General features: G+C 42.6%; 1 long non-coding RNA gene across 2 annotated transcripts in view; it reads left to right on the top strand.

Annotated features, from left to right (window-relative positions):
* The window catches only part of LOC112398141 (uncharacterized), a 123,357-nt gene extending 100,407 nt beyond the window's left edge, over nt 1-22,950 (top strand). The window contains exons 3-5 of one of the 2 annotated variants that reach the window (XR_003002938.1): nt 10,034-10,104; nt 19,371-19,500; nt 22,823-22,950. This is a non-coding gene — a long non-coding RNA (uncharacterized LOC112398141). The remainder of the gene's footprint in view (nt 1-10,033; nt 10,105-19,370; nt 19,501-22,822) is intronic. The other variant, XR_003002939.1, reaches the window with a different exon arrangement.
* Nucleotides 22,951-24,319: the final 1,369 nt, after the last annotated feature.

Genomic DNA, 24,319 nt, shown 5'->3' with positions numbered 1-24,319 from the left:
TCGGGAAAAAGTCTAAACCATTGAGAGGTTTTAAGTAACCATGAAGTAACATCCTTAATCTGATTCTTGCCAAAAATATCTGTTTTAATGGACTTTTCCTCAAGTTCTTAATTTTAACTCTTTCTTTGGGAGTAAAAATCAATCAGCTATTCCAACATGGTAAAGTGTTGGATTTCTAGAAGTCTCTATTTCCTTGTATTTCTACTTATAAAACCAGTCATCCTTTTCTTTCTCTCTTTACTATCTTGTAAAACACAACAAATAATAACCAAGACATTCTACCACAAACACTTTGTTTTTCACTCACTTTCCCCTAGAAATGTGAGTTCTTTAAATATGCAAACTTACTAAGTTATTGCAGTGACAGTTTTGCCAAATGTTTTACCACTGCATAACACGGGTTATGCTCCTTACCTTTGATATCAGACTCCTAACCACATACTGCCAACCATTAAGTCAACACTACACAATTTATTTTTTAATACAGCACTTCACTTCCAGGAGATGGTAGGCTATGCTTCAGTGATAAGTAAATTCAAAGATCTCAGAGTCTTCATACAACACAATCTGATTTCTCATGCTGGAGGCTCAGGGCTGGTTGACAGGCAGACGGGATGCAGGGGAGATTGAAGGGCTCTGCTCCTCAAAGTCAGACTTAGGGAAGTCCCATCATCTGGAAGGCCATCATGACAGGAAGAACGAGTCCATGAGAATTCACATTTACTCTTCCTGCTCTGACCTAGAAGTGACATGTGTCATTTCTACTCATAGCCCATGGACCAGAATAAGTTGTCTGCTCCTACTTGAATGCATGGAGCTGGGAACAAGGGAGAGAGTAGTTGATGCACAGTAGGATTTAATAGGGAAGTGCAAGCCTAAGCTCATGTCCATGCTTGAGAGACTAAAAACAAAGACCTAACAATGCATCATTACACTCTGATACTCATCGGAGGGAATCATCACGCAGGATCAAACAGTAGGAAGTGCTCAAGGTTGGAAATTCTTGACAGAAAGAGTAAAGTAATTCAACCTGTAGAGAATGTCTACTATGTTTCAAACAAGGAAGCATAACCACTGCTATCAGAATTACTACTTTCTATGACTGGAAAACAAAAGAACTCAGTAATCAACATCAGTGTGATTGAAGAAAGAGCATGAGATTTGGAGTTCAAAGGCTTTGGTTCAAGTCTCTGCTTCTTACTAGCTGTGGGATCTCAGGCGAATTACTATAGTAAACACAGGTTTTCTGTCTGGACTATATACCTTTGTAGAAACTCCTCTTCCCCCACTATCTAAAATTCCTGTCCAGACCATGACATGGGCGGACACGTGACAATTTGATTAATTGTTGCTGTAAAGTGCCACAATGGGTAAACAAAGTAGGAGGAAATGAAGCCCATGAGAGTTTGAAAACCTCTGGAGAGTATATCATTTTGTGGCATCGCTGGCGGCAGATCTCCTGCCCCCGCCCCTCTTCCCGTTCGCCCTCAACAATGTTTTAGATCCTCTTCATCCTTCCAAGCCCGTCTCTTCCACAAAGCTTCGCCGGAGACCGGGCTCCCGGCATTGCTGTGATAGGCTTCCCGGCATTGCCGTGAGCTGGGTGGACGGTGCCATGACTCTGGTTGTAGTCTTTTTAAGTACTGGGAAGACTCAGAGAAGAAAGGTCTAACCTGAGAGGCAATATCTTGAGACCATTTATTGTCTTCCAGAGGGAAAGGAGCTCAAGCAGGAAAGTCACAGTTTGGTGACTTCAGACTGTCTCAAGACTGTCTGCTCCTTGGGGTCAAAATGGATGTCGAATTCATCTTTGTTTCCCAAGGCACCTGGCACAGGGAGAAGTCATCCAGAGAGTCATGAGGACACTCAGGCAGCCTCTGGAGAGGCCCGTGTGGGAAGAAACTGAGGCCTCCCATGAGCTACAAGCACCACCTTCCCAGCCTGTGACTGCACCACCTTGGAAGCAGATCTTCCAGCTCCAGTCACTTCTGATGACTGTGGCCCTGGTGACATCTCGGCCGTAGCCTCATGGGATGCCCTGGGCCAGAATCACCCGGCTGAGCAGTTCCCAGATTAATGAACTTCACAAACAATATCATGATGGTTATGGAGTTTCCTGTACATAAGAATGGCCTGGGGACTTTCCTGGTGGCACAGTGGTTAAGAATCAGCCTGCCGGTGTAGGGGACACGGGTTTGAGCCCTTGTCTTGGAAGATCCCACATGCCTTGGAGCAACTAAGCCTGTGCGCCACAACTACTGAGCCTGCGCTCTAGAGCCCGCGAGCCACAACTACTGAAGCCCACGTGCCTAGAGCCCATGCTCCACAACGAGAAGTCACCGCAATGAGAAGCCCCCGCAGTGAGAAGCCCGCACACCTCAATGAAGAGTAGCCCCCACTCGCCACAACTAGAGAAAGCCCGTATGCAGCAATGAAGACCCAACACAGCCAAAAATATAAATTAATTAATTAATTAATTTTTAAAAAAGAATGGCCTGGAAGAGAGTGGCGTCTATATTAAGGCTTTCTGCAGATGCTTGCATCCATGTCATCAGAGCCTCCTTGCCTTCATGGGGCTCCGGTTGTAATATATGTTGTCCATGTTGCCACAAAGCAGCCTAAAGCTTCCCATGACTTTACACCAGCATATGAGGCTGAGAATGTTTGGAAATGTGCCCAGGGTGCCAGCTATGACAGCAGAGTAGAAAGAGGATCCCTGGATTTCACAGGCAGACGTACCAGACTTGGTGCTGCACCCTTTTCTCAAGCTTACCACTGCGTGTGGACTGCTTTTGAATCCTTTTCTGAGGATGACATTGCCAATCCCGTGTGCACTACAGATGCAGGAATCGTATTCAAGGACTGTTAGTTGGACTGTGTTTTATATTGGTTTCACTGACCATATCCCATCAGACAATGGTACCAATTTTAAAGCAGAAAGTACCCTGCTGTAGGGAACTTCACATGACGTTCCATGGACCATTCACTCCCTGAGTCACACCAGGGAGTTAGGTGTCACTGAAAGATGGCTTGGATTCTCAAAGAAAAAGCGTGAAAAGCAATGGAGAGTCGATGCTCAGCTTCTAGTGGAGGTCATGGTTAAGTCTGTCAGGCTGAGCTCTAAGGTGGCATTTCCCCAGCAAGTACCTCTCATTTAAGTAGAATGTTTAATTATGAGATTGAGGAAAGGAGGAGGAGATCCAGATTCAGAATTCTGAAGGAAATGACTACTGGGCTGTTAACTCCTTCTGTATTAGTCAGGGTTCTCCAGAGAAACATTACCAATAGGTTATACATGTATATACACACATACATACTTATATCTGTATCTATATCTATGTATCTATCTCTGTCTCTATCTCTATATGTATACTTCGCGGCCTTCAGCTGAGCAGGAGTGGGGGCAATGCACGTCCACACCCCTCCTACGTCACCACTGCCGGAGCCCTTGACCTCAGTCCCTGACAATGTCACTCTCTGTCCGGGGTGGTGTAACCAACTGCTGCTCTGGGGATGGAAATGTCACGCTTGCGCATGTTTTCTGTGTGTGTCTGCATGTTGTAATTGGGCAAATAAGTGCTCACTCCAAACTAGTGGTATATTTCTCGAAGTTTTATACTATTTTTGTGATACTGAAGTATTTGCTTTAATTCTAAATAAAAATTTATATTTAAGAAAAAAAAGAAAACCTATGGAAAGAGAGTCCTATGGGTCGCATTTCCTGTTCCAAGGTTTTGATTCCCAAAACTCTTCCCTCAACTGTTTGAGCCACATGAACTAGCCCATCAAGTTCATTTGAATGGAATTTGAATTTTCATCTTTGCTTTTAAGTAGTTCTGGTTAATCCTACTGATTGCTTTGAAAGAGTTTGAGGAGACCTTTCTACTCAGACCATCATTTCTCTATGAAACCTGGTCCTATGAGAAACGTCTGCTTTCCTGAAAATTGGCCCCCTTAGTGAATGCCCAACCTTAGGAGGAGAAGATAAGAAGTCCTAGTGAGTTTAACTGGCATTGCCCATACTAGGATTTGCCTATGAGACTTCTTACCATTTAGCCAGATTACTTTGGGGAATCCCAAACTTCTCCACACACGTCTCCTCTTTGTTAGGGCAAAAGTAAGCAGTTGAGTATTAGAAATTATACACCTTAATTCCCACCAAACCTCTGCAAAATGTAAGTGTCTTTTAGAGAGAGGTTATTCATTATGTCATAATAACTATGTGTTAGTGTCTTTCACATTGCAAGGAATAGATCCACACTTCATTTACTTCATCAGGTGGGAGCTTATTATAAGTGTACACAGTTTATAATAATAGCTAAAATTGATTAAGCTTTTCCTATATATAAGCAATGCAGTAAGGAGTTTACAAGCAATATGTCACTGAATCCTCACAGCAATCCCATGACGGGGTTATTTTACTGCCCTCTTTTTACCAGGGAAACTGAGTCACCGAGAGTTTAAGTACACGGTTGAATTATTTGGGCAGCTGGGGGCACAACCCATGTCTGTTCCCAAGCCCAATGCCCTTAACCACTCTTCTATGGTACTGTGTGAATCCCACAAGAATTGGGGGATGGGGCCTCCTGGAGAACTAAAAAGTGTCATATCTCAGTGTCGCCCTTGTGGTCTCTTAAGCGGCTTCTCTCTTGGCTTCTCCATCCACTCCCCCTGCTTCTACCAGTCGCTTCTTTCTCTCTTCTCCTTTTTATCTCATGGCTTCTGCTACTTATACCTTATGCCTACTGAGATTTTCTCTGTGTGTTGCATTCAAACTTTCATAGAACCACAATCTGACTGGCTTAGTCATTATCAATTGAGGAGTGTCCTCTCAGGTAAAATTCTTTCATAGGCAGCATGATAAGCTGTCCCATTGCTAGCCGCCTTTTGCTCAGGACCAGCCCTGTTCTAATTGGTCGTGGCCAGGGTGATGGCGGGGTGACATAATTGTAATGGAACACACATAGATACTCTTCTCAAAGGAGAACATGAAAGGTGTTCAGAACTTCATGGCTTATTAGTTATTTGTTGCTACATGTTCGTGTACATCTTTGCAAGTTTTAGTAACTAAAAAATAGGCAAACCAGTCACTTATTTGGCAAGTTTCTCAGGGTTTGCAATGTAGGATCAGTATGTTTTTAGGAGTGGAATATCATAAATGTCTGGAGTCAGGAGAGCAGGTGGGAATTACAGGGGATCAGTGGATGCCTTGGAGAGACAGGATGCAGCAAGAGGACCTTGAATATCCAGTGGGATGGGGTTGGGAGTATGGCAGACACGCAGAAAGGGATGAACTAGTAAATGGAAGGACACCCTTGCATTAGTCTGCTGGGGCTAATAACAGGGTATCCCAGACTGGGTAGCTTAAACAACAGACATTCATTTTCCCACAGTTCTAGAGGCTGGAAGTCTGAGATCAAGATGTCTGCAGGGTTGGTTTCTGGTGAGGCCTCTCTCCTTGGCTGCAGACAACTGCCTTCTCGCTACTTCCATGCACATTTGTAGTCTCTTTCTCTTCTTATAAGGACCCCAGTCCTACCAGATTAGAACCCTATCCTTGTGACCTCATTTAACACTATCTCCATGAAGGCTCTATCTTCAGTACAATCATAGGCGGGTAGAGCTTCAACATATGAATTTAGGGGGAGATACATTTCGGTTGGTAACACCACCAAACTCTTTCCCTTACCCTTTGGGTCATGAACAGCCCTGCACTCACCCTACTCATTCTTATACAGTCCAACAATTCATGCCTTATTTCAGAAGTGAAGGAAGAACCACATTTCTTTGATGTTTTCTAGAAATTTTTTGTAATGATGCTGTTTATTCTGCTCAAAAGAAACTGTTTAGAATAAATGGACAAATCCAAGTCTCTGGGTTTAGTCTGGGGAGCCTTTCAAGGAGAGCCTTTCTAGTTGTCTCCAAGACTGAAAAGCACATGCATGTCTCAAGCGAGGTTTAATGAAAGAAGACTGAAATGTACATGTGCATGTTGGTCATAAATAACTGCTTATGAGGCAAGAGTATTTTAAAGTATGTGATAAAAATTACTCCAAAACCTCTATTTTTTGAACTCTTATATTTGCAAATAAGGGGCTTTGTTGCCATTAGTGAAGGTGCAGGGAAATTCATCCCTAGTGTCTTTAAGAAATACCTTAAAAAAAAAAAAAGAAATACCTTAAAGTATTTTTACTTTAAAATGTGATATTCATTAATGCAGATGTTTAATGATCTTACTATGTTCATTTATTTTTGTTTCTATTTCAATATAAAACATTTTAATATAAAACTCATGATAAAATAGCTCTTCAATACCAAAAGTCAACAATATGATTTTTTTAATTGGATTCAGCAGAAACTGGATATCATTTTGAATTCCAAAAGAAAAATTCTAATACAAGGGATAAACTTAAGCAAGTGTGTATTTAATTGGGTTCGTTATTTATTTAGCATATTGAAACTATCCATTTAATTTAAAAATTAATCCTTTTGCCCCATGCTTTGAATAATACGATTAATAATATGTACAGAAAATATTTAAGTATGTTGACTTCTTATCCTATTTAAAATAAGATATTTAAAATTCACTTTTGTCTTCTATTCATGTAATTTTATGCCTTCATGACAAATACTATCATGCTAGATGAGGCTTCATTTCTTCTAATAAAAATTAAGCAATTTCAAAGTTATTAGTATTATTTCTGAAATTCACAGTAACCTTACCAAAAATCTTGAGACTCAGAAAGTGGGTTAAGTATCTACTGGGTTCTAAACTCACTGTGTTTAACATATATATTATAGACACATATCATAAATAAATAACCAACCATTCAACTTACACATGTATATCTTATTGGACTGATATTTCAAATTTATATCCTTGTGATACAGTTACAGTTTACATCCTTCCAGTTCCTCAAGGGTTTCAGTGGATATCTTAGAGTTATGGTTTGGGAAATTAGTGCTACAAATCGGCTCTAAATGGATTCCAGCCACTGTGAGTTCCCCTTTCTGCAAAATTGGAATAGCTGCGGAATGATTTCTGCAGATCTTTTCAGCGACCACAAGAGTTTGGTTTCTAAATTTGCAAGTCATTCTTTGGGAAGACCATAAGGAAAAAGAGAACTGGTCCTTGAGAATAGGAAAGAAGCAAAGGGAAAGGTAGAAAGGAGCAGAGTTTTTGCATGAAGACTTGGGAGAAATGAGGAAACTAAGGCACATCTGGGCCAAAAGCTGGAGGTGGGCTGCAGAAGAGGAGATGGCTTTGAATAAGAAGTCCTGTGGGCAGAGCTGTGTTGTAAGAAGGAAGGAGATTGGGGTTAGGAAACACAATTCAGATTTTTTAAGCCCCACTTTTCTTCATCCCAAATGTAACCTATATGACCTGCATCACAAATTCTAAATGTCATAGGGTCACCAGTCTCCTATGTTACTTAAATATGTCTCCCAAAACCTTGTCAGCAGGAAGTCCCCGCTTCCCCCAGGTTAACCAGCCCCCCAGGTTAACCCAGTCCGAAGGGATGGTGCTGGCCCCGGCCCACCCCACCCCAAGAGTTACAGTGCAGTTTGACTGGCTGCCCGGGCGTGTTTCTCACAGCCATATTCTATCTCTGGGAACCAGTTCCTACACCAGTGGTGCAAGTCCTGTCAGGGAGGGTGCCTGACCCATCACTGTGGCCTCTGTCCCAAGCAGGGCTGCCTGTGCTCCACTGCTCAGCACCAGCCTGACCCACAGGTCCCAGGAGCATGGGATTAGGCTGGAGACAAGCACCCTTGTGGTCCAGGGAAAAGACACCTTTAGTGAGTCCAAGATGATCTCCTCTTCTGAGGGAGACCCTCTAAGTCATTCCAAGGGGCCTAGTCCTAAGCTTGTGGGAGTTGGAGGAGGGAAGTTGCCTTCAGTAATTTCAAGGCTCCTGCGTGTATGTATATGCGTGTATATACATAGATACATAGGTAGATAGATATAAATATGTACATATGTAAAATCTCTGATGACATCCAGCACCACATATAACCAAAGTAGTCTGTGGTACTAACACTACCAGAGAACTTGGAAAGTTGTGTCCAACACTTCTAGGTTATAAAAGCAGAGACATTTTGAACATCTGCTTTGAAGACAGGACATACGAAAAAAATGTTCACAAAAAGAAGACAAATTTACAAGGACCTTTTTGAAATCGTAGTGGAGGTTGAGGCTAAATGTCTTCTAGGAACCCAAGACTGGGTTAGTGCAACAGTCCGTGTGATTGCTATTTAGTAAGTGTACAATGACACAGTCTTTGTTTACTGGGTTGTCTTTATTGGTTTGTTCAGTGGACATAAGAAGATTCATGAGAGACGAGGCCATTTGTTTTTGCACACCACTATGTCGATCAGTAAATACTTGTTGGATAAATGAGTTTACCTAAGACCTTGTAAATTCCCTCTAATTCCCCGTAAGAGCTTGACATTCCCCCCACATGGAGCTGTTGTGAAGAACAAATGAAGCAACATACGTAAAGCACATGGCAGGAGCTGACATTTATGGGAGCTGAAAGTGGGAATCAAATAAAAGAAGAGGCATCCCCCCACCCATAGATCACCCCCTTGTACATACACCCTTGGCTGTGTTCTGTATCGTGAGGGGCCTCATGGACACATATGTGGGTATCCCACACAGCAAAGCTCATCCAGCCTCACCCCACAACCAACAACACGGGCATGCTCAGGAAGGAGGAACTTTGGAACAGGTCCACTCAAGCCCCAGGTGCACATTTGGGGCCATTTGGGCAGGGGATTCTTTCATTCCGGGTAGTTGGGACATGGAGTGGGGGGGGTGGTGCAGACTCTGGGTGGACATGTCCCTGGGCACCAATGAGCATTTCATCCCACGGGGATGCTATGCACGTGACCAGGGCAAAAGCTCCCATTACCCAGATCTACGGGCAATGTTGGTGCTTCTAGAACACACCTGGTACATAGTAAATGCTCTATCAGTGGGGAGAAGGAGGGAGAGAGATGGAGAGCAAGAGATTGAGTGAGAGAGAGACAGAGAAAGTCAGAGAGACAGAGGGACTCCTGAGCCAGCAAGACCAGACTTCAGTCAGATTGAAGAGACTGACAGATACAAAGTAAAAATATGGGTAATGATGAGTTTAGTCTGTTATGGTGGAATTAAAAAAGGAGAATCTACAAGACAAATCAGTATGGCCACAGATCACTCAAGCATCAAAGAGGTGGCAAAGGTAAGCAACAAGACACCAGAGGAAGGGGACAACTTGGTAGGGGATAGAGAAAACATCAGAGGTCAATGGGAGCCACTCAGCCCCCTGATATGCTTGGGTCATGGGTCTAAGCCAGCTTCCCTCCCCTTGAGGGCACCATTCCCTCCATAAGATGGCCTCCCCGATTCTTGCAGCTCAACCATTGTGTCTATGTTTCAATGTATTAACTAAAACGCGGAGTTTTAAGAAAGCAGGCCCCTGGGCTTCCCTGGTGGCGCAGTGGTTGAGAGTCCGCCCGCCGATGCAGGGGACATGGGTTCGTGCCCCGGTCCGGGAAGATCCCACGTGCCGCGGAGCGGCTGGCCCCGTGAGCCATGGCCGCTGAGCCTGCGCGTCTGGAGCCTGTGCTCTGCAACGGGAGAGGCCACAGCAGTGAGAGGCCCGCGTACCGCAAAAAAAAAAAAAAAAAAAAAAGCAGGCTCCTTCACAGACAGTTATTATCTGGTGTGGTTTTGCTCATTCGTTTTTTTCTTTTAATAATATCACATATACTGTGTTAGGTGCCAGGAGTACAAAACTGATTAAGGCATAATTCCTTGTCCTTGAAGTGTGAAGAGGCAGATGAGGGAGCAGAATATGTGAGCAAACGGTTATAGTGCATAGAGCTGGATAGAGATAGGAAAAAATGCTGTAGAGCACAGGGATGGCTTAGAACTAAGAGTCTCGTTTAATCAAAATCTAAAAGCAGAAGAGAATATTGCCAGAAAGACAACTTTACTGGTGCATAAATGCAAGAGTTTTTCAAGCAATCTTTCTAACTCATATAGATCTCCTGCTGGGACTGTTTGGGATGACCCCTCAGAAGACAAAAAAGGAGTAAACAAAAAAGAAGAGAAAGGTATTTTTTAATACATTTTAAAATTTTTATTGAAATATAGTCGATTAGGGTTTGTTATAATGTGATAGTTTCAGATGTACAGCAAAGTGGTTCAATCATACACACGTGTGTAAATATATATATATATTCTTTACACTCTCTTCCATTATAGGTTATCACAAGATGCTGAGTAGCGTTCCCTGTGCTATACAGTAGATCCTTGTTGGTTTTCTATTTTATATATAGTAGTGCGCGTGTATTTTAATCTCAAACTCCTAATTTATCCCTCCCTCCACCTTTCCCCTTTGGTAACCATAAGTTTGTTTTCTGTCTGTGAGTGTCTTTCTGTTTTGTAAAGAAGTTCATGTGTATCATTTGTTTAGATTCCACATATACGGGATGTCATACGATGCTTGTCTTTCTCTGTCTGGCTTATTCACTCAGTATCATGCTCTCTAGGTCCGTCCATGTTGCTGCAGTGTATTTCAATTACCAGTCTGAACCTCGCCCTTCATTCTGTGGTCACCTGCCCTAATTGTTAATGGCTTATTCTAAATGTCTTAGAAAACCACCAGAAGCACTGTTCTCTTAACGAATGTTTAGCTCTGAGTCAGAAAGTGCAAGGAGCCCAGAATTCCCCAAACTAAACCTTTCTCTGTTCCCTTTTGTGTTCCTATTATGTAATCGTGGATCTTGCTTACTACATTAATGGCATGACTGGTTAAGAAGCACAGTTGCCTCTTTCGCCTACCCCAATGATCTTTTTGAAATGAAGACGTATTGACATAAGGAAATCTTGCATGAGTAATATGATAGCTATGAGAAAATAATTTCTGAGCATGCCATAAGATTTTACTAATGTATGTTAATTTACTGGGTTGTTCTTTTGAAGGATCAGTGGCATTTTAAAGGCAAGCACCTTCCACAAATTTATTTGGAAATTTTGACTCTGCTTACAGAAAGAAATGCCGTAACTTAATCACCTTTCACAGGCTGTTCCCTTCATTTTGCAAAATAAGCAATAAACCGTGTGTGTGTGTGTGTGTGTGTGTGTGTGTGTAGGGGAAGGTGTTGAGTATAAGACACAAAACCCAGCTTTCTCCTTCAGCTTGGTTAAATTACTCAACCTCCTGAACTAAGCTTCCTTTTCATAACTCCTTCTTCTAAACTACTTTTGTGATTTCATTCATAGATTTTTAGTTGGTTCTGACTTTAATCTCTCAGACTAATATAACCAAGGCTGAAGTACAAAGGATTCTAGAGGGACAGTCAGGATGTGGGTGAGGTGACCCGCGTTATGAAACACACTGTTCATCAGTTACCTTGAACAAATCACTCACCTCCACAGTTTTCTCATTTCCTTACTGTGAAAACTGGGTCACAGATTGAAATGCCTTGAGGTGCCAGGCGGGTAATACAAATGCGGGAATGGGTTCAGGGGTCGGGCAGTGTTGATGGTGGGAAGTGTGGTGGACAGATCAGCTTGCCTTTCCTAAAAGCATTCAAAACCAAAGTTAAAGAAATAAAAACAATCTGTAGGCCAGACGAAGTTTGGAGTTCTGCTGTTTGCAATCTCTGAGTTAGATAATAATTCTCTCCCTCTCCAGTTTCCGTAGGTCTGTAGTCTTTGTTTCTCTCTCAGCATCAGATTCTCCCCAGATTACAAATTGGGCACCTTTGGAAACTTCATTAATTCTTTTCATCACCAGAGAGCCCTTCCATAAATTAGCTTATTCGTTGCACTCTTTATGTATTACTCATCGATTGCAGTCTTGAAGCTGCCTGACAACCTTATTCGTACTTGGAGAATTGAACAGAGTCTATAGTATGAATTTTGAAGACATAAGACACTACAAGTGTTAATCAATTGAAGAAAGTAGCACCAAATTTTAAGTAAGTTTATCTGGAGAAAAAGGATGTGTTTTAAGCTAGTTTTAAGCCATCCAAACTTAAAAAGAATCAGTGATTGTGTCCTCCTTTGCCATGATGTATCTTCAAAATGGAGATAAATTCTTAGGGCTTGAAAATCAGTAGCAGTGGGATGAATGAGGAAGGTAGCCATTTCCCTGCTTCAATGAAAACATTTCAGATTCGCTACGTGTTAAAAGACACCCGGAAACAAACTGTAATGCGCTCACTGATCAGAATTTGGTTAAGATGGAGGAGGAGAAGAAAGCAAGAAGAGAAAAGCTTAAAGGAATTAAGTATGTCCTGGGTGAAGTGATTCACTGGGTAGAGAAATGGCATTATCAATAACTGTCAAGAAGATTTAAACTGAGAGAAATAGAGCCAATTTCAACTGGAATAAAGGAACACATCAGTAATGTAAGGAAAATAAATTCAAAGAATGCTTAAACTAATCCAAGCAAATGGCAACAAAATAAAAATAGATTCTGTAAAAGAGTGGTGAAAGAAAAGCTCTTATGCCATTTTTTTAATCACCCATTGGCTGTCAGTGCAACACCAAGCATGATGAGGGTACTCAACAAATTACCTGATTGCCTGACACGTGAAATGTTTAAAATAAACCGAATGTTGCTTTTAAAATTTTTTATCCGGAATAATTAGCCATTTCTAATTCTTACAAGTTCAGAATGACTCTCTTATCACCAGAACAGCTGGTGTCAGCATTTTTTATTGTGCTGAGAAACCACCAGGGCCCATGAGTGGCAGAGTCTCTTTCCATGATCAACCCACCAATAAAGAGTTAATTGACGCCCTTTTCCATGCCCAGTCCTGAGACAGATTCCTTAAGAGCACTGAGCAGAATTTTCTTAAATAAATTAACTCAAAATGACAATACAGTTATGATAAAATGAAGCATATTTTATGGGTCTTGAAACATAATCATACCAACTTGCAAAGCTCGTTTGTTATGCATGTAAGAAGGCAATAAACCCGAGTTAGCTGTGTACCTCAGTCATGATTCTCATTTAATATATTTGCAATTAAGCAGGATGCTTACGTTAGTCACGAGAAGAGGAAAAACTAAACTGGTTTGGTTTTTTTAAATCATAGCTGTTTAAACAGCAGTATATGGAAAATATAGGAGTTGCTCTGTCTTTCAAGGCTGAAGATAATTTTTCCCATAAAATTATAGTCAGACTGAGACTAAGCACGGGTGATCTAAAGCAAAGAAAAATGTAAAAATAATGGAAGATTGTGTGTGTGTGTTGGGGTGGCAGTATTTAGGGCTTAGTGAGTATTTTATTTTACTTTGTTTTGTTCCTGTTGGTTTTAATTTTTAAATGTAACCAAGAATACAACACAAATTTGATACAAAATTTATAAGATGCTAAATATCTGCTTGAAAAGTGGGAAATTTTATTTATAATAGCAGCCCTGGATTACATGGGTAGTTAGCCTCCTGCAGATACAAAGACAAACCCATCTTTATTCAGCATCTTTATTCAGCATCTCATCTTTATTCAGCATCCCAGTCCAGGTGGTACACAGTGATGGCTAGAGTGGAGAATGAGGGAACTAAACTCTTGAGACGACCAGGGCAGGCATTTTTTCTGCAAGTGAATAAGAATGAAAGAAGTGGCTGGGTAAATGGCAATTCCATTTCTACCGTCAGCCACCTACTCTTGGCTTGGATGCCTTGTCTGTGTGCTTCATAGCAGTTGGTGGTGGGAGGGGGTATTAAGCAATGAGCATTAGATTTGTTGCAGGAAGGGGGACCCCTTCCAGGGCCCAAGAGTGGGCTCTTGTCTTAACACTCAGAAATGAATTGTCTGACGAGACACACGTACTGACAAAGCAAAAGACTTTACTAGGAAGGGGCGCCTGGGCGGAGATCGTGGGGTAAGGGAACCCAGGAGAACTGCTCTGGCACGTGGCTCACAGTCTCAGGTTTTATGGTAATGGGGTTAGTTTCCGGGTTGTCTCTGGCCAGTCATCTTGCTTGTTGCCCATATCTGGTCTGACTCAGCATCCTTCCGGGTGGCATGTGCCTCTCACAGCCAAGATGGATTCCAGCAAGAAGGATTCTGGGAGGTTGGTAGGATATGTTATGGGCTGGCATCTCCTCCCTCCTTTCCGCCCCTCTCGAATTCTCTCGGTTAGTTTTCGGTGGTAGCACCGTGCAAGCACCGTGTTCCTTATCGGGACCTCCTGTTGTGAGACAGCTCAGGCAAGTGGTTACCATCGTGCCTCGCCAAGGCGGGCGGTTGTGGTCAGCGGTTCCCTAACAGATCCACCGTGCACAGGGCTGCCATACAGAAGCTGCAGTATTTTGACTAGAATCCCAAATGACACTCTATTTTTATTCCATAATAGATATCCATTAAGCACTTATGATGGGCCGGGCGCCTTTTAGACACTGGAAACTGTCAAATAAAAAAATAATTCCAGATTTATTTAAGAGAGACTATTCAAAAAGATTATTGCAAGGGAGGAAAAGAATTATTGCAGTAGGAGAAGAGGAATATAACAATACAAAGAAAGCTGTGGCCATAAGATCTGTGAAGACCTCAACAGTTAAACAAGGGTTTTTCTTTTACAGGGAGGAGTGAAAAGGCTAGAAAGAATCTGTGTGGGAGAGTGGGGTGAAGGAGTGGTCTGATCAGACAGTAGATCAGAGGACAGTTTACCCTGCAGCCAACGTATTCTCACCTGCCTGCTGGCTCAGGCTGAGGGTGGGCCACAGTTCAGTGGCCTCAGGGAAGGAGAGAATATTAACCAAAGTTTGGTTAATAAATATTTCGATCCAATTGCTCAGTAGAGACAAGCAGTTCAGCTAGTCATTTATAAGGCAAGGAATAGAAACTTGGAAGGTCTGTGTCTGACCTTGTTATAGGTAAACAAGGGGCATCCATGAACTTTAAGTCATTTTGGGGAAGGATGGTTCTCTTTTTTTTTTTTAAACATCTTTATTGGAGTATAGTTTCTTTACAATGGTGTGTTAGTTTCTGCTTTATAACAAAGTGAATTAGCTATATGTACACATATATCCCCATATCCCCTCCCTCTTCCGTCTCTCTCCCACTCTCCCTATCCCACCCCTCTGGGTGGTCACAAAGCACCGAGCTGATCTCCCTGTGCTATGCGGCTGCTTCCCACTAGCTATTTTACATTTGGTAGTATATATATCCCCATGCCGCTCTCTCACTTCGTCCCAGCTTATCCTTCCCCCTCCCCGTGTCCTCAAGTCCATTCTCTATGTCTGCGTCTTTATTCCTGTCCTGCCCCTAGGGTCTTCAGAACCATTTTTTGTTTGGTTGGTTTTTTTTAGATTCCATATGTATACATTAGCATACGGTATTTGTTTTTCTCTTTCTGACTTACTTCACTCTGTATGACAGACTCTAGGTCCATCCACCTCACTACAAATAACTCAATTTCATTTCTTTTAATGGCTGAATAATATTCCATTGTATATATGTGCCAACCTTCTTTATCCATTCATCTGTCGATGGATAAAGGTTGACAGGTTGCTTAGATTCTTTCTATCTTGTTCCATTGATCTATATTTCTGTTTTTGTGCCAGTACCATACTGTCTTGATTACTGTAGCTTGGTAGTATAGTCTGAGGTCTTGGAGCCTGATTCCTCCAGCTCCATTTTTCTTTCTCAAGATTCCTTTGGCTATTTGGGGTCTCTCGTGTTTCCAAACAAATTGTGAATTTTTTGTTCTAATTCTGTGAAAAATGCCATTGGTAGTTTGATAAGGATTGCAATGAATCTGTAGATTGATTTGGGTAGTATAGTCATTTTCACAATGTTGATTCTTCCAATCCAAGAACATGGTATATCTCTCCATCTGTTTGTATCATCTTTAATTTCTTTCATCAGTGTCTTACAATTTTCTGCATACAGGTCTTTTGTCTCCTTAGGTAGGTTTATTCTTAGGTATTTTATTTCTTTTGTTGAAATGGTAAATGGGAGTGTTTCCTTAATTTCTTTTTCAGATTTTTTCATCATTAGTGTATAGGAATGCAAGAGATTTCTGTGCATTAATTTTGTATCCTGCTACTTTACCAAATTCATTGATTAGCTCTAGTAGTTTTCTGGTGGCATCTTTAGAATTCTGTATGTATAGTATCATGTCATCTGCAAACAATGACAGTTTTACTTCTTCTTTTCCGATTTGGATTCCTTTTATTTATTTTTCTTCTCTGATTGCTGTGGCTAAAACTTCCAAAACTATGTTGAATCATAGCGGTGAGAGTGGTCAACCTTGTCTTGTTCCTGATCTTAGTGGAAATGGTTTCAGTTTTTCACCATTGACAATGATGTTGCTGTGGGTTTGTCATATATGGCCTTTATTATGTTGAGGAAAGTTCCCTCTATGCCTACTTTCTGGAGAGTTTTTTCAAAAATGGGTGTTGAATTTTGTCAAAAGCTTTTTCTGCATCTATTGAGATGATCATATGGTTTTTCTCCTTCAATTTGTTAATATGGTGTATCACATTGATTGATATGCATATATTGAAGAATCCTTGCATTCCTGGGATAAACCCCACTTGATCATGGTGTATGATGAAGGATGGTTCTTTGCAAGCAAATCATTTCTCAGATACAAAGGATGGGGGGATTTCTTAGACTTTACTGTTTTACAGGCTCTCAAGCATCAGGTAAAGTTCAGAACTGTCAGAGCATGGCAACAAAGTAGACAAAGTGGGTCCTCACAGTCAAGGACCTGAGATTCCATGGGATGAAATGAACAGGGACCTCTAGGCCTGCCCATTAATATGGTCGTTTCAGATCCTGCTAAGCCTATGAAGAAAAGAGGAGGATATGACGATGGTGGGCAGTGACTGGTAGAGGAGGCCTCTGATGGTGGAGACAAGAGAAGGTCTCCTAGAAGACATGCCATGTGAGCTGAGAATTAAGTGATGCAAATGAGCCATCATGGCAGCTAGACCATCCTGAATGAGGTAGGGAACAGGAATGAGATTGGAAAGGAAAGCAAGACTAGAACAGGTGGGACTTGCAGGTAAGGAGCCTAGACTCTGGTTGCTCTGCCAAGGATGGACAGAGCAGAGGGAGAGCAAAGACAGGGAGGCGAGTAGGAAGGGCCCGGGAATTCTGCAGAGCTGGAATGATGGTCTGGACTGGGGTTGTGGTACTGGGATAGTGAAAAGTCATCCAGTTCAAGGTATGCTTTGGAAGTAGAGCTAATGAAATTTAGATAAGGCATGAGGAGATGATAACAACAGCAAACCCTTCCATAGAACCTACAACGCTCTAGGTACCGTTGTGAGTGCTTGATGTGTACTAACACATATTTTATCTTCACCAAAAAATATGAAAAGATAGGTACTGTATGGTTCCCATTTTCAGATAAAGAAACTGAGGTACAGAACGATTAAGTAATTTATCCAAAGTCACAGAGCTCATAAGCGGCAGAGCTGAGATTTGAACCCTGGTAGGCTCCAGGGCAGAGTCTAGCATGCATGATTCCTGTAATTTTGATCTGAGCTATTGGTCCTGCCATTGGTTGAAATATTTAAGGCTCGGTGGGAAGTGGACTTGAAGAGGAGATCAATGGCTCAGTATAGGCCATGTTAATTTTCTAGTACCTGTTAGATGACCAAGTGACAGTATTGAAAATGTAACTGGGTATATGTTTGGAGCTCGGGGAGAGTTTCAATTTGGAGCTGTAACTTCCAGCATCTTCACCATATAGATGGCATTCAACACCACAGGGTCAAATGAGATCACCTCAGGGTCTGGGGGTGGGAGAGGAGAAAAAGACAAGATCTGCACCCTGGGCAGGTCAGAGGTATAGAAGCTACACCACTGGCTTTGAGCCTCTATTCGAGTTTTCCTGATTTCGGCATGAGGATATCTGTTCTGATGCCTCCTTCTCATACTCTTGCAGCTTGAAAAGAAACTTTGAAGTAAGCTGAAAGTTAATTTGCAATTTATTTGGGGCGGACTGTCTCTCTGTGTATAGAAAATCTCACCCTTGATCACTATGAGAATGCCCACTTGCTCAAGCTAAGATACCGCTTTGTTAACGTGTAGGAGACCTACTAGCACTGGAGCCCTAGACTATTTGGAATGTAAAAGACCGAGTTGCAGTTTACTAAGTGGTTTCATATCTCCCATCCTCTTTGACCTTCACACACACCCCAGGAGGTAAGCAGGCCACTGATGATGATGACCCTTAGCTGGTGAGAGTCTGACGTTTGAGAGACAAAATTACTTGCTTAGGGCTATACTGTTGAGTAGCAGAACTGGGATTGAGACCCACATCACGTGCTACCAAATCCTTTGCCCCCTTCAGCAACACCAAGCCTGCTGAGCACAGCCAGTGTGCTTCATTACATTTGCAACTCCCATCATTCTGTCAAAAGACAAAGGTAGAAATGCAAACATTTAACTATCTCTCCTACTAGCCGAAATGTCTTAAGGGTTGCTAATATTGAATCCCAGGACATCATGGGTTATAGATAAGAGCCCATAAAAGGAGTCAGACAGGAACTGGGCGGACTGCCAACATTTGCAGAGGGAGATCGGCCCAGTCGAGCTTCATTACTTTGTTAAACATGAATTCTCCAAGCATGAAGCACACCCATTTTCATATGTAAATATAAAACTACGTGTAAAAGTCAACTCAAAATAATCTGTGGATTTTTTTAAACCATAATGGTGTATTTGCGATATTACAAATAATTGAGAGTTGATATTCAAAGAAAAGCATGTAGGTAGAAAACAACAATATGTAAAACCCATCCCCTGTCCTCTGTGTGCTGGTGAAATGGGCAGGGACTTTTAGCAGAAATCTTTCTTAAGCAAATTATAGCAAATATGAGTTGGTTTTTAGTACCTGTGCCAGCCAAGCTGACTCTTTAACAAAGGATTCTTATGGGTCATTTTTCACCTGTCAAGATTCCCGGGGAGGTGTCTCTCTCTTGCTCCCCCCCCCCCCTTTCAAATGCCAGCTGATTCAGTCACTAGAACGTTCATTTACCTTCCTGCTTTGAGACAGTACAGCACAGCAGGTTTAACTAAATTGCCAATAAGACCATCTTAAATTACTGGTACCTCCACCTCCACCCCTTGCAGCACCTCCAGCGGGAGCAGGTGTGACGGGCTTTCAGAGCAACAAGTGCTCTTTGCTACGGCTGCTCTGAACCCTCTGGCAGACACCAGTCAGGAAAGGACAAGTCAAGGACAAGGAACCGGAGGGTGAGAGCACCCGGAACACTGGCCACCCTGTCACCTGACACTGCCTGCAGCCTGGGGGGCCGAAAATCATATACGAGGGGCAACTTGTCTGAACGCGGCATGGGCTCTGGTTGGCAGAGGAAGGCCACCTGATCTCTATCTTTCCAGATGCTGATGTCAAAGACAAGTTCAGCAGATGTGCTGTCACTGACATGATGCCATTCTCTGATCTCAAAACAAGGAACAAAATCCCTCTGAATTCTCACCAGATGTGCCTGTGAACCTGTACAGCTGACGGGTGAGTACTATCTTCCTGGACAGTCAAGCAGCATCCTACGACATGCTTTAAAAACACAAGGCAGTGAGAACCGCTGTCAAAAGGTGAAAGAAAGAGAAGCAGCAGTGATTTGACACAAGAGAGCATCCCTTGTCTGAAAAATGTGAACTGTGGCATCCTCCCTTTCGCCAGGGCTTTGTGTCTCTCTGGATTGGTGCAGTGGACCCTCCTGAACCCCAACCTGGCCCCAAACTATATCCTTTCTACTCTCCTCTTTTAGTTTATTTATAATTCCTCTGAAATTAACTTTATTATTCAAGGGGGAGTTAGCCTGTGTGGGATTCTAAAACAGTACGGCTTAGCCAGTGCCTCACAACCTCTTTTTCACATCAGCACACTCAGAACAAGTGACAGTATTTGGAAAACACAGCAAGGGAAATGGATGAGGCTGGTCAAGGGTCCCTGGGCCACCCCCTGGGAAGCAGTATCTGAGCACACATCACTTGGAAGCACTGACTTAGATCAGGGAGCTCAAGCCACAGGTACTTGATTCTTGTAGGACAGGAAAACATGCAAGACTCACTTTTATGATATCAGGGCGCCAGAATGTAGATTCTGGGGTCCAATACTTCCATCCTAGAGCTACTGAATCCAAATTCAAGTAGTCGGGGAGATCTGGGGATCTGAATTTATGCAAGCTCCTCGTATCGTCTTCATGCGGGTTAAGCCTGCAAACCTCTGTGTTTGGTGTCTCCATTCTCATCACCCTTACTTCCCCAGCATCCCTTACTTCTCTCCTGTATCCACTTCCTGGCTGGGGTGTTTCCTCTGGGGAGCTGGCACTTCCACATTAAGATAGTAGAAGACAGAAGAAAGAAAAAAGACTCAGCAGAATTAAACGCAGAACTTGGGTGCTCAGAGGCTGTCGGTACGTTTGAGCTGGACCAGGGAGGACCCCTCACTTTATACACAAGACCCGAGGGCCCTGAAGATCAGAACTCCCACCCCTCCCCCAGCTCTTATTAACCAACAGCTTCACCAGAGGGGTAAAGAAAGAAATGACGCATCCCTGGCATGGCGAAGTGGGAAGGAGAGAGAGGGGTAAAAATACTTCTTCCCACTCAGCTGGTGTATGGGAAGAAGAGGACTGGAGAACAGCTGCTTGCTGGCAAGCTAAAGGAAAAGGCAGAACGCGGTTTGGTTCCTTCCTTTGGACTGTGCGTTGGCTTTATCACCTAATAGTCAGATTTGTTTACAGGCAAATGGGCTCTCAGATGTCCCTGACCTTTCAGATGTTACAGACACAGCCAAGGGCGCCACAGTTAATCTAAGGAAGAAATTCTAAGCGCTTGCCTAACTCTCTGGCTATTCATATCCTTTATAAAAGGCAGGGGTTGGACACCCTAATAAGTAAGATCTAGCACATAAGTGCACAGATAATGATTAAAAACAGGGATCTGCCGCCCCAGTTTAGCTGGGCGAGGGGGCAGGGGAGAGGTGCCATTCACACTGACAGCAAAAGGAGGAGGAGAAAGCAGAAAAGGGGGCTTAATCGTGTGCTCTGGGCAGAGACCACATTCGTGTGAAGGGAGGGATCAGGTGGGCGTAGTTACTGCAGAGCTGCACCTCGGCCACCCCGCAAAGGCGAAAATACAGCAGCCCCTCCTGCAAGCCTGGTGCTGCAGCTGGGGAGCTGGGGCCAGCGCACCCCTGCATGCAGCGATGCAGCGCTATGCCGACGGCTGCAGCCCGGGCTGCCTGCGGCACCGGCACCGGCCTGCTCACATCTGCTGTTCACCGTCAACACCCGTGCAGCTGCGCACGGTGCCGAGTGCTCTCCGGAGCCCCGTCAGTGTGTGTTCCCAAAGGCTAAGCTAGAAGATGAGGCAGGCTGTTGAAATCTCTCTCCTCGGGATGGATATGACCACATGCTGCCTGCACTGTCTCACTCTTCTGTCACCACATCTCTGGTTTTGCCCTCAGCACCTTGGCTGCCGTTTCTGTCAGGTTTAACCCAACCCCACCCAGGACTGCACATGATAACTGCCTTCCACCAATGTTCCCATCAAGGAAGAGACCACGATAGCGATTCCTTCCTATAGAGAATTATCTTTGCACTTAAGGGTTACCCGATCTGCTGTGTTTTGGGGACTCTTCCAATATGCCAGGTCAGGAGCCCCTCTGATGTTGTGAATTATACAGTGTATACTAGCCAGTGTGCTTTAGTGCTATGACTGCCAGAAAACAGTCCCTCTGTGGGTGATGCTACCCCTCATGTGAGTGGTTTCGCCCAAATGGAAAACTTACCTAGGAAAGACAGTTTGACTTTCCAGGTATTTAAGCAATAGTTAAATTGGTATTGTATTTCATTCTTAAAATTGAAAATGAAGTGTTCATTTTCAGTGCACTCCGAAGTTATTCACTAATGATATGCTGCAGTTTTTAAGCAGAGATGGTATATGAAATCACTTTATGAGTGATTTTTTTTAAACATAGACGTTGACTAAAATGCTGTACAGTAAGTCCCCTACATACGAACCTTCAAGTTGTGAACTTTCAAAGATGCGACCGTGCATTCCATCACCATCAGGCGCGAGTGAAATTAAACCTCGCCCTCCGTCTGCTATTGCTGACGACCCTTCAGCTCTACCGTCTCCCGCCTCCTCTCCCTCCCCCAGTCAGTAACTCTTCTTGCCTGTTCCCTCGATGCCAGCCCCTGTGTGCCAGCTGTTGTACTGGACTGCTGTACTTTTCAAGGTCCTGTACTGTAAGATTAAAACATGTTTATTTTTTGTTTTTTACGTATTATTTATGTGAAAAGTATTATAAACCTATTACAGTACAGTACTATATAGCCAATTGTGTTAGTTGGCTACCTAGGCTAACTTTGTTGGACTTACGAACGAATTGGACAAACCCACTCTCGGAACCGAACTCACGTGTATGTAGGGGACTTACTGTAAATAGTTTGGCTGTAGAATTCTTGACTACGCCTGGCTTAAGAATCTTTAATGTGCAATTTTTCAGACATTGGAAGTTTTTAAATGTTTTGTACCTGCTGCGCCCCAGAGTTAGGGACTCTGCATTGCCCTCCTACTCTAGGTTTACACTAGAGCTTTGGAATGTGTCAAATGAAACCAAAGTTCGGCATTGCTTTTCTTCAAAACATTCTGTTGTGCAGAATAAACTCTTACGGGAACAAGAATATTAATTATGTAATAATTTCACTAGACAAGCAAATAACAGTTCTAATCTAAGTAATGTCTCCTTATACCTCCCTTTTATGACATAAACACAGTGGCGATTTTGAATGCACTTACCAGGGATGTTCTCTATGGTTTAGGTGAAAGCCATTCAGCTGCTCCAGGCCAGGACAGCAGTAAGTAACAGCTGTGTCTGTGCTGGCGTCACGGGTATAATGCCTGGGTCACAGGGGTGAGAACTGATTCTGCTGGGCTTGTGCTTCATGGGATGCTTCTGTCTCCTGGTCCCCACCCCTTCCCTGGGCCACCTTTGTTAAGTATGATTCGGCTCAAGCCTGATTCAAAGTGGTCCTCCTGGTGTGTATGCACTTGTTCCATAATATGAGACAACATTTTCTTCTCCTCTCCTTGCCAGGTGCATGGCACTGCTTTGGACTTTCTAGGATGTAGGAGAAAAGAAATCTTTTAAAATATAAAATAATCAATTCTTTGGAAAACTGAGTTGGGCTGCGTTCTTGTTGAATGTTATTATGTTGACTACTCAAATACCAAGGTTTTTTTTTTGCATTTGGTTAATTAAAAATCTGCAAATTTACTTCTCTTTTCCTAGCTTTATTGACATGTAAAATTGTAAGATAAAGTGTACCAATTCGATAATCTGATATACATATATATTGTGAAAGGATTCCCCCATTAATTAACACACCCATCACCTCACATATTTACCCCCCCACCTTTTTATTTTTGGTGAGAACATCTAAGTTCTACTCTCTTAGCAAATTTCAATCACACAGTACAGTGTTATCAACTGTGGTCACCACATTATATATTACGTCCTCAGACTTTATTCATCTTATAACTGAAAGATTTTACTCTTTACAGACCTCTCCCTATTTTCCCCAACCTCAGCCCCTGGCATCCACTTTTCAACTCTCTGCTTCTGTAAGTTTGACTATTCTTTTTCTTTTAGATTCCACAAATAAGTGATACCACTCCGTCTCTCTCTGTCTGGCTTATTTCACTTAGCATAATGCCCTCCAGTTTCACCATGCTGCTGCAAATGATAGGATTTCCTTCCCTTGTAAAGGCTGAATATTATTCCATTGTATATATATACACATTTTCTTGATCCATTCGTCCATCGGTTGACAGACATTTGGTTGTTTCCCTACCTCGGCTATTTAATGCTGCAGTGAAAATGGGGGTATAGCTATCTCTTCAAGATCATGGTTTCATTTCCTTTAGATACCCAGAAGTGGGATTGCTGGATCATACGGTAGTTCTATGTTTAATTTTTTGAGGCACCTCCATATTGTTTTCCGTATTGGCTGCACCAGTTTACATTCCCACCGACAGTGTAGGAAGGGTCCCTTTCCTCCACATCTTCACCAGCAAATCTACTTCTTTTTTAAAAAATTTTTATTGGAGTAGAGCTGATTTACAATGTCGTGTTAGATTCAGGTGTACAGCAAAGTAAATCAGTTATACATATACATATATCCACTCTTTTTTAGATTCTTTGGATTCTTTCCCATATAGGTCATTCCAGAGTACTGAGTAGAGTTCTCTGTGCTATACAGTAGGTCCTTATTAGTTATCTATTTCTTGTTCATTGTTAAATTCACTGTAAATGAAGG

The sequence above is a fragment of the Neophocaena asiaeorientalis genome, unplaced genomic scaffold (assembly GCF_003031525.2).
Source record: "Neophocaena asiaeorientalis asiaeorientalis breed wild unplaced genomic scaffold, Neophocaena_asiaeorientalis_V1.1 scaffold226, whole genome shotgun sequence".
NCBI lineage: Eukaryota > Metazoa > Chordata > Mammalia > Artiodactyla > Phocoenidae > Neophocaena > Neophocaena asiaeorientalis.
Note: the sequence above shows the minus strand (reverse complement) of the source record. Positions and strands in the feature narration are given on the sequence as shown.